The sequence below is a fragment of the Girardinichthys multiradiatus genome, chromosome 1 (assembly GCF_021462225.1).
Source record: "Girardinichthys multiradiatus isolate DD_20200921_A chromosome 1, DD_fGirMul_XY1, whole genome shotgun sequence".
NCBI lineage: Eukaryota > Metazoa > Chordata > Actinopteri > Cyprinodontiformes > Goodeidae > Girardinichthys > Girardinichthys multiradiatus.
Window position 1 is genome coordinate 36,175,475 of NC_061794.1, and position 13,630 is coordinate 36,189,104.

General features: G+C 37.1%; 1 protein-coding gene across 3 annotated transcripts in view; it reads left to right on the forward strand.

The window, feature by feature from the left end:
- LOC124875296 (metabotropic glutamate receptor 4-like) overlaps positions 1-13,630 on the forward strand; it is a 302,423-nt gene that overhangs the window by 53,935 nt on the left and 234,858 nt on the right. For 2 of the 3 annotated variants that reach the window (XM_047377387.1, XM_047377369.1), the window contains exon 2: positions 12,421-12,537. The exons of the other annotated variant lie outside the window; for it this stretch is intronic. The gene's annotated coding sequence lies outside the window, so the exon portion shown is untranslated. The remainder of the gene's footprint in view (positions 1-12,420; positions 12,538-13,630) is intronic. 3 annotated transcript variants of the gene reach the window in all.

The window sequence follows — 13,630 nt, forward strand, 5'->3', positions numbered from 1 at the left end:
TCAAATGTTCTCAACCAGGGTTCACCACTTGCACTTGCCCCAACTATATCAGCCAGCCTTCTTTAAACCCAGCCACTGTGGATACAGCAACTCTGAGCCCAGTGCAATGATCTCTCCCCCTGTCTTGAGAGGACAAAAGACTGATAATAATATTGCCCCAGCCCCGCCCCAAACCAGGTAGTTGGGAACCTTCAGAGGGAGGAGGACATTTCATTGAAGCTGCCCTCCCTCCAAACGCTAACTGAGCCTCACCCACAATCACCTTTAGTGCAAGAAAGCCCATTCCTAGGACACATATGGACAACCTTTCACAAAGTGCAATGGAATACTCCAATGAGAGCAAAAGGGAACTTTAACACTACGTCAGCGTAGGTACTTTTGACACAGGTGCTTCTCTTTCAGCCATAAGAGCAATGTCAATGGCACATTTCCCAGCAAAACAAGTGAGTGGAATGGCCCACCAGTTAACCTTGCTGATAATGTTCTCTGAATTCGTAATGGTGTCACTTAGCTAAATATTAGCTTCATGAACAAGAACTTTTACCAGCGTTTTGGTCTGATCCAAAAACTGTCTACCCCTTTCATTCTCTGCAAGGATGTTATGACTAGAGCTTCTGCATTAATCCACATTCCTACAAGCATAGTATTCATGGATGACATCCTCTGTCCCCTAGTGGATGAAAATGTGGAAAGTCTGTCTGATTACTCACCAGCAACTCAAATGATTATGTCCCTCGACACCTGAATGTATGTGTTTTTCTGTGGATGGACACAGAATGGACACATGATATGTATATCTTTTTAGAATGTGGGGAAAATAATTTTTAATAATAATAATAATAAATAATAAACTTTGTTTGTCTATATTGTAAATATTATGCTGTTGGACCCAAGTAAGAATAGCTGTAGTTTTACTGCAGCTAATGGGGATCTTAATAAATTAAATTAAATAAAAATAAACGGTAGATGCAAACCGATTAGAAATGTACATGTCTGTGTTCAACTATAAACGTGTTCATTTAAGCCTTTCTTTTCTCAATATCCACAATGAAACTAACGTTAGCTTTGCTCATACAAAGTTCTAAACTGAACATTAATTACCATAATTTTAGAGCACATATCTACTGCTGTCAAAACACATCCATGACTGCAGTAAACTGTAAATTATTTAATGATGAGTTTGCTTATCAATTTCCAATGCTTCAAGAGAACATTGGAAATGTTTGACACTGATGTTGTTACCATTCATACCGCACATGTGGACACTGAGACTGACCCCCTTGACCCACTTCCCTTTAGTGATGTACCTGACACTGACTCTGTTCCTGCTGAGGACAATGTTAGTCATGCCCCGTCATCCGGATTTAGACTAGATCCACAATCTACTGGATGTTACAACCTGAGGCCTAGACTTTACCCCAGGATAACATCTGGTTAGGCTGAAAATAGATGGTCTAATGCTTTTCACACAGATAGGTTTGACCTAAAGTACTCTGTTTTTGTTTGCATATGTTTGTTGCACCTTTGCTATGTTGTGTTATGGAAGAGTGTTATTTATTCTACATAACCTGTTAATTAATGTGATTATTTGACATTGCCCCTGCAAGGCATAGTTTGCTTTGACGGTCTCAAATAGCGCATCAGTCGGGTCTTCCCCAGGCTGACTGTTAAGAAGCGCACCCAGCGTCTTAGCTCATTTGTTGTATTGATCCGGCTTACAAAATGCAAACACCTGTCAGACTGTTTCGGGAAAAGAGCATTTTTCAAATTATTTTTGCAGTTTTGCCAAATGTAAGCAGCACTGAATACATGCCTCTAGTCCAGTAATTCTGAAAGGCTGGTAAACAAAAAAGCAGACTATTATGGAGAGTATAAATATCTAGCTAAAAGTCAACTGACTTAGTATTAGCTGCAGGGAGAAACAGTAGAGGCTAAGGACTCAAAGTCAACCCCTTTATTAAGGTGTTTAAACATATCAAGGAGTTTTCATTTAGCTGCATAATCATTGCTCCTGCGGCTGTGGTTTTGACTGGTCTGGAGAAAAATGCCTTAGTCTACCATGTCTGATACAAGGCTGAGTGAAAACACAGTCTATCTTGTGACAAGACCAAAACTTTGTGCTGTCAATACCAAGATCCATTTCAAGAAATACAACACTAGCAACAGCTACCAATAATGTGCTGTGCTTAAAAATCAAGGTGTTTTTTACTAAGTTACAAGTCAAGCTTTGCTGGAGGATTTATAATAGATATTTTAGCACCCCTTAATAATCTACCAATAAAATAAGACTGTGCAAATCTTTTGCTAATCTTATAAAATCAACAAGTACCTCTTTTCCCCACTGAAAATAGTTGTTTTGGTCAACATCCCGAATTTTCCAGATTGATATAGACCAACATCACTTAATCAAATGTCCCGAGGGTAACCTAGAGGCTCAAAAATGTCCAATATTCATTAGAGAAAAAAGCTGCTCATGCTTGCATTAAAGATATTATGAGAAGGGGTCACCTTTCTTCACCACTTATTTGCAGTTACAAAAGACTAGCCTCTGTAGAACTCAAAGAAACAAAGAAATCTGACAAGTAATTTGTCCCTATTCATTCACTAGCAGGGTCCCATAAAGCATGCTGACAGGCCCCTCCTGTCAGAGTGTTCTATCAGTTTGCTATTGTTTCAGCTAGTTTTCATTCGGGTATTACCTCTTACTCCAGTGGGGTGTAGCCACCAAAGACTAAGGAATGACTTTGTGCAGTCTTCAGAAAATATGTCCAACATCACTGCACAGTATGCACACACACTGGCCACTTAATAAGGTACGCCTTTTTATAACTGGGTGGCCTCTTGCCTTCAGAATTGTGTCAATTCATCGTTGCATACATGTAGATTTAGCAAGGCGTCAGACGCATTCCTCAGAGATTCTGTTTCATATTAACATGATAACGTTATACAGTTGCTGCAGACTTGTTGCCTGTGCATTTATGATGTGAATCTCCCACCAGAATTCAAAAGTGCTATATTAGATGAAGATCTGGTGATTATGGGGGTTATTGGATTATTGTAATCTCACTAATATGTTGAAGAAACCAGTTTGAGATAATTTGATCTTTGTGACATATGCATTATTCTGCTGCAAGTAGCCAATAGAAGTTGGGTACACTGTGATCTTGAAGGGGTGGGCATGGTCAGCAACAATACTTAGGTAGGCTGTGGCATTTAAACAATGATCAAGTGATACTGAGGTGCGCAAAGTAAATCTATCTATATATATCCCCCACACCACTACACCACCACCGCCAGCTTGAACTGTTGATACGAGGCAGAATGGATCTAGGTTTTTCATGCATTTTACACATGATTGTGACCCAAAGATATGAATGTTACAGCTATAATTGAGATTCATCAAAGCAGGCCACAGTTTTCATATGTTGTCTAATTTTAGTGAGCATGTGTGAAATTAAGCCTCAAATTGCTGTTCTTAGCTGACTGGAGTGTGGCACTGACTGTGGCCAGTGGTTCAATGTGTGTTGAGGATTTTTTTGTACCTCGGTTGTAATGAGTGGTTATTTTAAACCTGCTGTTCAACATATATACATATATATATATATATATATATATATATATATATATATATATATATATATATATATATATATATATATATATATATATTGTGGACCATTCACTGCAAGTTGTCTTCATGTCTAGATGCATAAATGTATGTAGTTCAAGCAACTAAACAGGTGTTAATAATAAAGTGCCTCATGAGTGTATTTTTAGTGAATTTATCGTTTCCTTTTTCTGAAATTGCTATCCCAAGTTAGTTTATGTTTGCAGCCAAGGTTGCATCACCATTTACAACCTAGACAATAGATGGACAATTAGATAAAAAGATACAGAAATGAATAAATACAGACAAATATTCCAGTAAGATTCCAGAGAAGTCAGCAAAGCTCTTCCACAGAGTAAACAAGAGCACTGGCACTTTGCTTCATGTACTGAGAGCACCAAAATAAGTTATTTTTGTCTAGCTGACTTTCTGATACCCATTTAAATTAACTGTTCTTAACTTTACATGTGCCAGATACATTTTGAAACAACTAAAACTCTAAGTTATTACTTTAAATACCTACAACCTCAAATTAACAAAGACTAAAAACTTTGGCTAAAGCTCACTTTTTAAATTTTGGACATGAGCAATGGATTGACAGACAGGCAACAGATATCCGTCCGTCCGTCCGTCCGCTTGACCAGCTGCTGGCTATAACACATTTTGATAAAAATGTCTCTTCAATTTTCATTACTTATTTTATACTTGAGTTTTCCAGACATCTCCCAGCATAGGTACATTGTTTCAAACACATGAAATAAATCACTCTGCAAAAGCCATTGTTTCAGACCATAACATACTGTGTGCCATTTTCTGAGCCAAATGTAATTGGTGTGGAAATGACACCCACTTGGTACAAGCTGCACTGTATCAGTAGCCTTTAGTGCCCATTCTATGCTCCCTGAATGAATCACCTATCAGGAAGGGATTAATTGTTTTCTCTGTCCAAAATAACACCACTGAAAAAATGACTTCCAGTGTTTAAGAGGGACATTCAGATCTAGATTCAAATCCCTGTATCACATATACTTTATTAGGGCAAGTGTATGTGTTACATTGCAGGGGAGATATAAGTAATAGGGGTATTATTGATTTTAAAAAAACAGTACCACTTCACAACAAGACTACCTTTATACATAGCTAATAAATAGTTTATTAACCATTTATGAAGCAACCTGTAAAAACTGTAAAAATGAATAAGCAGTTTTAGCTCATGTAGCAAAGCACACAACCACTGGAAGTGAACTGTCTTTTTGCAGATCATTTTAAATTGCCTCGCCACACCATGAATTTAATCAAAGAAACCATTCTAAGTTTCTAAGTAGATTATGGGCCCATATCTCAAAATATGAGGAGTCTACAACCGTTCTAGGTTGTTATTCACCCCACATCATATGCAGTATGAGGGTTTCTCTAATGTCTAGAGTGACATGGCAACACTTTGCTCCTGGTAATTTTAATGCTGCTGTTTTAAATTCTTCCATGTGATTTCTACTTTGACTTAGTGCAAACTGAAATGTTATGTTTATGCTTTAATGCTGTAGGTCATCCCACCTTACAGATTAAGACGCAGTAAAATCAAATTGTCTTACCACAAGTAAACCAGCAGCTTTACAATTCATATTATTTTTCAATCATGCATTTATGCTGTTAAAAATATATTATGTGATGAAAACCTTTAATAACAGATGTTTAACTTGGCACAGTCATGACAGTGACTGCATTTTCATAAACATTTGATTTTACAAGTTTATGCTCTTCACGTGAAATATATTTTATTAACAGTTCTCTGTTCTCAACCTAGTCTGAATGCTACATAATTACCCAAAAGGCAGAAATAAAGTGGAAACAAACAAGAAAATAACATTTTTAATTCAAAAAACATGCTGGCATGGTTACATTGACAGAGTTTGATCACATTTTCAGCTTCAGTTTGTTTTTTGCACATCTTATCCGGGTGCCTCACGTCACCACAGATATTCTCCAGCTTAGGTTTTAAATCTTGGGCCCTGTTATAATATGATCTATAAAAGTTTACTCACAAAATGCAGTTCCACTTCCACTTGTGATTATTAAGCGATGTTCAGTCATCTGACACTGCCATTAAACAATGCTGCTCTCATCACTTCAAGATGCTCTGTGCCACCGCTAAAACATACAAGGGAGGGGTAGCACAATGCCTAAATCAGTCCGCACCACCTTCACTTGCACTCCGACATCTGATATTTACTCATTTAAAAATTACTTCAGACAGCATATAGTTTTACAATTCACAGTGCAACAAAATGAGTACATTTATTTTACACACAATTTTTTCTGTAATTAAGGAATCAAAATTAACACGTGAAAGACCCAGCTCTAATTTCTTTTATTTATTGGAATAGATCAAATAAAAGTGTATTACTCTATAAGTGCCCCGAAGAGATCTAATAATGACTAGTCAACTTATTCAGACAGCAAGTAATGACTTAAGTTTAACCTTTAGTTTCAGCCATCCCATATGTTTTTGACATGTACAAAGAATACTTGGCAAGCTGGTTTATCTGGTGATGATATGATTGTATATGCTTTTAAATCCATAAGAAATGGATGTGAGAGGGCTATTTTCTTATGACTTAATGTCTTCCAAAGGCATTAAAACAAATGACTAATATAAAAGTGGAGACAGGGGTAATATATTTGAAGCAGTTTTACATGTTTGCTTGCTGGATAAGAATTCTTTCTTTAATCACTTAAGCATAGGTTAGAATTAGTGTTGCTTTGTTCTTGACTGTGAGTGGTGTACATGTGCTTTATGCTGTTTCTTTTTTAATTCATCAGTAGGTATAATATTTTGTCCTTAACCTGGACTACATTCGTTCATCCACCATTCCAGAGCTCCACTTCAGCTCCATTCTACCAACTACAAAATAAAAATAGTAAAATCAGGGCATTAATTATTCGTTACTATCAGTTCAAAGCTCCATACTTTGTTTTAAATGAGCACACTGGCTGCTGGAGACAATTAAACATAACTTTCTTATCTAGGGATTCTCCAGGAAAGATTAGAGGGCTTTTATTGTTATTGCTACTTTTTCTTTTTCCTTATACAGTATAATGGTGATTCTGAGTCCCAGTGGCAAGAGTCAGCCTCACTTCTCTTCCCATGTATGTATGTATAGCAATACACAGCCATAGTGAATGGTGTTGTTTTTATGTTAAAAATTCCACTTTATCCATTCAAGCATGCCTCAACATTGAAACCCTTTTTTGACCGGGTGGCAGCAACCAGAAGGATGCAGTATTCATAGCTTCTGTAGCTAAGAGAGCAGATAAGCTCAAGCTATACTTAGGAAGCTCAATTTGTGATGTGAAATATGCTATTCCAACACATTTGTCTTTGCCCCATCTCTATTGTTACCACAGAAGGAGGTGCACTTGGTGCATTTGCTTTTTGTGACAAAACCATCTCCTCTGTTCACGCTGAAATATGCTCAGCTCTGTTAGTCAGCTATTACACGACTAGTGGAGTGTCACTTTTGGAGTGATTAATTGGATTCAGAGGATGCTTTACATGGAAGCTGCCACACAGCCCTCCTTCATTTGATCACTGTCAAACAGATACATTTTCATTTGTGTCATTAGGGTTTAAAAAATATATCCTGTTTAGTTTCGTTGGAATGTCAAGTGAGTAATGCATGTAGCTCTTCCAGTAAAATTCTGTTTTAAAAGTCTCCCTACTGAGAACAGTACTGCAGCACAACTGTCACAGCTTCTTATATCTATGTGTTTGAGACCCAGGCCAACCAATAGTGAAACAACTGAAGTATATACTGTATGTTTTGGGTTTATGAACTTCACACTTCCAAATTAGTTTGCTTTGCCTAAAGTCCTACACTATATATGTATATTTATGAACAATTAACTTCGCTGAACATTTACAATGACCTAGAAATGCAAAATACAAAAGCAGGAGAGGATTCAAAATGTACTGGAGTGAAGCTGCAATGTTTCGTTTAAAACACATAGAATGTAGTAGAAGAACTTGCTGTTTGTGGGACATGACAGACTCATAAAAACAAGTTAATTCTCCGAAAGCAGTCTATGTGAAAAAAAAACTAGCATATGTTGTAAGTCTTGATAAAGGATTATCACAGCTAACTCGATTGTAAACAAATGAATACTTTAAAGAGATGCATTTGTGTCAAAATTGATACCAACCGAGCCATTTTCATTCCCTTCAGTTAGCACACAGCTTTACACAGCAGCACTGCAGAGTCACAGACATGGCATCTGCTGAGAATCAAAACAGGGAGCTGCTGCTGGAAGTTTAAAGCTCCCAAAAAGAAAGTTTGTAATACTCTTTAGGCTACAAGACAAAAGCAAAAGCACTGTTATGCGATATGAGCCCTGATGCCAGAACTACTAGCAATAAGGTGGTTTAAAAAGCAGTCTAAACTTTAGTCATGTTCTGCAACAGTGAACATACAGACTGGCATAAGCTGATGTTATCTGTCTACGCTTTAGCAGCACCCTATGGATAGTGGCATTACAAGGTTACGTCATGAGTTCCTCCAATGAGATGTGCTTGCCCATTGTAGAGTCCATGCTAAGTTCGAACAACGCAATGCTCTGTTCTACTGTGGGTTTGAACTATTGCTGGAAAATGTGCATCAGCAGACAGCTCGATCAAGTACCAGTGCCCAGTAATAAATAAATTAGTGGCTAATTTGGCTAATAATAAAACAAGCAAATATTACCAAATGGTGGAGCCATACTGAAGCTGACAATTTGAGCCGTAAGAATCCGAGACAACCTACCCTGCTGACTAGTTGATCACTAAGAAGATATAAAAAAATATAAAAACTGCCAGATACACAATTGACCATGGGTGCTACTGACTACATTTACATGGATCTGTGTCTACAATGTAAAATATGACAAATATGGACCACTCCTATGTATGTTTATGAATGTTTTTTAAACAATCTTACTTCAAAACTCCAGAACTGTTCCTTTGAGTTAGTTTTCTGGGAGTTTTTTAGCAATTAATGACATGGTACTACTTTGCTTCACTCACTGGAATTAGAGAATAGAGAACTCACAAGTAGAGGTTGTCCATGAAAATTTGTTATCTTCTGAGGTTAGTAAAAGCTTCCCTCTGAAAGCTCTTTCTAAAAAGCGTCACACAAACCTGTACTGACACATATATTAAATCATTTTGTATCCTCCCATCTTTATTTACAGTCTGCCATCAATACAGTTTGCTTTGTGCTTGGTTTAAATGCTCATTTACCAGCATATAGTTTGACAATGGCACAATGGAAGATTAACTGCTACATGCAAACAGTGTCACATTTTGTGATCTTCAAATTTTTTATGTGAAAGCTAAGCTACCATAGAAACCTCTCCAATAGTCTAGAGTGAATTCTGATTCCATTTTTAAATTTTTATTGCAGGACACATCTGGAAAATTTCAGGACTATAGAAGCTACAGTTTAATGTCCGGGGGTTTATTTTAACAGTCAGTCAGTCAGTCATTTTCTATATCTATACCGCTTCATCCATAGTGGGTCGCAAGGAGCTGGTGCCTATCTCCAGCAGTCTATGGGCGAGAGGCAGGGTACACCCTGGACAAGTCAGGAGAGAACCCACGCATGCACGGGGAGAACATGCAAACTCCATGAAGAAAGACCCCCGGTCGGGAATCGAACCCAGACCCTTCTTGCTGCAAGGCAACAGCACTGCTCCACCGTGCAGCCCGTTTATTTTAACTGAATTTATAAAATTTTTGTGGTTAAAGGCTGAGTAATATTGTTAGTTGGTACAATATAAAGATATTTAGGACCACATAACACTAAACTGAATGTGCAATAATAGCCAACATTTTTCACTTTCTATTGAATTATCCTTGTGTTTTTGCTCTTGTTATGTTTTGCATCTCTTCCACTTCATCAAATCAATGTATTGCTGCATTTAAATCAACACAGTATTGTACATAGATATCTTATGAAATCTTATATCTTATGAAAGCTTGGTGTTATTTGTCGCCTTCTGCAGCCTAGTTTTCAGTAAAAAAAATACAGCAGCTGAACCTGCGATCTGTCCACTTCTTGTGTCTGTCTCATTTGGCACATTTAGGACAGTCTGATTACAGCGTTTGCTGTGCTTGGCTCTCTACCAGCAAAGCTCAAATTGCGCTTTCTGTGTGCTGATGTTGTAAACTGTAGTGCAACATGAAAAATTAGTAGAAGCAATGTGGGACACACATACAAAGGCTTAGCTAGCATCTTTTTTTTTTGTTTAATGCCTCACTGCTTCTTGTGCATACGTCTCTTATCTTTTGTTTCCTTGTAAAAAACAAACCTGGTCATATCATTCCTCTATGGTTAGAAACTTTCTACCAATAATTGCACATATGCTGGCTGAACATTGAAGGCTTTGTCCATGAATAATTCGTATTTCTGAATACATGCAGGGAGGGGGTTGCATTAAAACTGCATGCATTTTGCATCTTGTAACCAACAATCTGTATTACGGGTATTAAACTCTGCATCTGGCTAACACTTTAGAAGTGGGGTTCTTATGTTGACTTTATGAGGGAGAAATGCAGTTCCTGTTTGTAGCAACACAATGGAAATGGATATGTAAAGATAGAATTATTTTCAGAATACGTTTTGATAATAACCATAGAATTAGACATATACAGTGCTCATACCTCTTGGATTTCATGTAACTGACAAATGAAAAATAGCACTTGTAAAATGAAAGAAAAATTATCCATGTTCTTTTTATCATTCCTTATTTCCAAATATGAGTCTGAATAGTGTGGGGTATATATTCAGCCCCCTTTAGTCAATACTTTTTAGAACCACAATTTGCTGCAATTACAGTTGCCAGTCTTTTGGGATATATCTCTATGAGCTTTGAATATCTGGAGACTGACATTTTTGCCCATTCTTACCTTGTGATATAGCTCACACTTAGGAAAATATGGATGGAGAGCCTAATTAGTTTTGAAGTCATGCTACTAATTCTTCACTGAATTTAGATATGAACTTTGACTGAGCCAGTTAAATACAAGAACATACTTTCATCTAAACCCTTCCACTGTGGCTCTGGTTGTGTTTAGGATCTTTGTTCTGGTGGAATGTAAACCTTTGCCCCAGGCTCAGGTCTTTTGCAATCCCTTCCCTGTACCTGCTCTCTCCATCTTACAATCAAGACTGACAAGCCTTCCCACACATTGATGCTGTCACCACCATGTTTCATAGTGAGAAGGTTGTGTTCAAGTGTTAGATTTCCAGCCCGCATATGTCAAAAAGTTCAAATTTGGACCACCTTTTTTAACCTGTTTGCTGTATTCCCTACCTGGCAGGGGGGATCTTTGGGCTGTATTTGAGGGATTTTCTTTGCAAATTTCCCACACACATACACACACACACACACACACACACTCTGTTTACTTACTAGTCATGTCTTCTAATGGCCGTGGATTTTTTGAGAGACACAAGAGTACTGCAGGCTAAATAGAAAAGCACAGCATAATTTTGTACAAACACTGTACATAATTAAGATAACATTTAGGTGCTTGTCTATCTTTAATCTTGGAATTAAGTAGATATATGTTTAAATAGCTGTTATGTCCCATTTTGCATTTTCAACCTCAGTTGTTCTGCACAGAGAATTACTTTCTCATAGTACCTCTCGTGTCAGAGCAGAGACTGTAACACAGACTGTTAATGGAATCTGTATTTTGCATGAAGAAACTGTTAATTAGTGAATATGAATCTGATCCAATATACCCAGCTATGGTGGAGCGAGCTAATAGACAGTGTCCTGAAGAGGCAGCGGAAGGTAATATAGAAAAGGGGAATTTGAGTTAAGGTGGGTGACTAATCTCTGTTACAGAGGTTGGACGAAAACAGCCTAGTTTATAGTGCTACTATGCATATAATGAAGCTTCCGGGACACGGTGTTTCTTTCAAGAACTTCATGTACCCTTGCATTTTATTACAGCCTTGTTTTGCTTTTAACCTTTAATCTGTCTCATCATACAAGGAAGATTTGATGCAGAATTAGTAATACAGTGACTCAGATTACAATGCAACTGCTTTGATTTGCACTCTCCTCTATAGTGCACCACAAAGGTTGTTGAGGTGAACTATGAGGCAGAGTTAAAGAGAAAGGGGTCAAACACAGACATGCAAGAAATGAAAGTCCAATAAGGTATAAATTCATTGACTCTAATATGACAAAAAAACACTGTAAAACATTTTAAAACATATGAGAAAAATGAGTGTTTGCTGTGAAGCAGAGTAAAATAAGCCATTGATGTGGTTTTACACAGGCTTCTAGTTGATTCAAATGTAATGTTACTTTACCTCAAAAATGAAGCTCAGTTTTTGTCAACCTTTGTGAGAACTGTAAATCTTTTACTGAGACAAAGATACTAAGGTGTGCGTAAATTGTTTTCTTCTCAAATACTGTAAGCTGTGAATCACTGCTTTTAGTGGATCTGTCATTTCTTGGCATTGAAGATAGTCTTTTTGATAGGCCTTCAATGTGTAGAAACAATAGTCGCACTCATCAGTTTGACATCAGTAATAATTAAGCTCTTGCTGCTTTTGTATTTCATCAGAGACTGACACTCAGAATATTAGTCACATAGAATAAAGATACAGAGAAGGACTGAACGTTACATTTATCTCCCTGAATAGAACCCTGGAACCTTTTAAAATTATGCAAAAATGCCTTTAAATTGTGCCAAGAGAGCTTTCTGCAACTTTATTTTCCTGTCTTAAGATATATTTTTCCTTCTATTCTTTTCCCAGGAATTATGGTCATTTACAACTAATCTACAGAAGCAAATACGTTGGGAAAGCAATAAATATTGCTGGCTGGATTACATTTTCTCTCATTATGAAGAGGAAATACAGTTACTGAAAATGGTAAGTTGGCAATTTTCAATGCAAAATACATGAGAAAATAATTATTTGTCAAAATATCCACTTCAGAGGATATCCCATTATCACTAGAATACTGATAGATATTAATTAGGATAGGAGAAGGATTATTGCAAAAAACATCTGGAGCAACTGGCAAAAAAAATATATGTTCACTATTATGGGATGGTTGGAGATTCTCATAATATGATAACCCTTTGTAAATATAACTAGCATAATGGTATTTAGATGTTTGCATGATCTGATTGCTTTTATTTAAATCTGAAAAGCAACACATATTCCTACAGCAACATAATATAACCTACAAAATATGTCATAAAAGGTTATTAGAATATTTATCATTTTGATTTGATACATAAACAGTAAACATCCTCTAGATTTAGTGATGGCTTTTATGTAATTTTGACAGATGCATGTTTTGGTTGTAGTGTTCTTTTATGGACAAATCAGGCATAACATTATGACCACTGATACATGAAGTCACCTTTATTTTCCCTTTATTATGGCACCTGTTAGTGGGTGTGGTATAGTTGGAAGTGAATGAGGATTTTTCCTTATAATCTTGTGTGTTAAAAGCAAAAAAAACAAAAACAAATGGAGAAACATATGAATTTCATCAAGTTTGACCAGAGCAAATTAGTAATGGCTAGACGACTGAGGTAGGGAATCTCCAAAACTGCAGTTTACAGAGGTCACTATCTATCAAATGTGGTCCAACATAGGAACAGTGGTGAACCTTGGCACAGGGTCATGGCCTCATTGATGTTTTGGGGCCCAGTGGCCCATGTGGTTCAGTCCAACAGATAAGCTACTGTAGCTCAAATTGCTGAAGAAGTAAGTGTTGGTTCATACAGAAAGTTGTCAGAATATGCAGTCAATGTCTATTCAAATTGTGCTGCATAGCTAAATGGCAGCTGTGGAGCCCATGCTGAACCCTCTCCACTACCAAATAAAACAGCAATATTTATGCGAGCATCAGAACTACAAACCACCCAGCAATGGAAGAATGTGGTCTAGTCTGAAGACATGGCGCCAAGAAGGAAAAATCAATGGAGACAATGTGATGCTTTGGGCAATA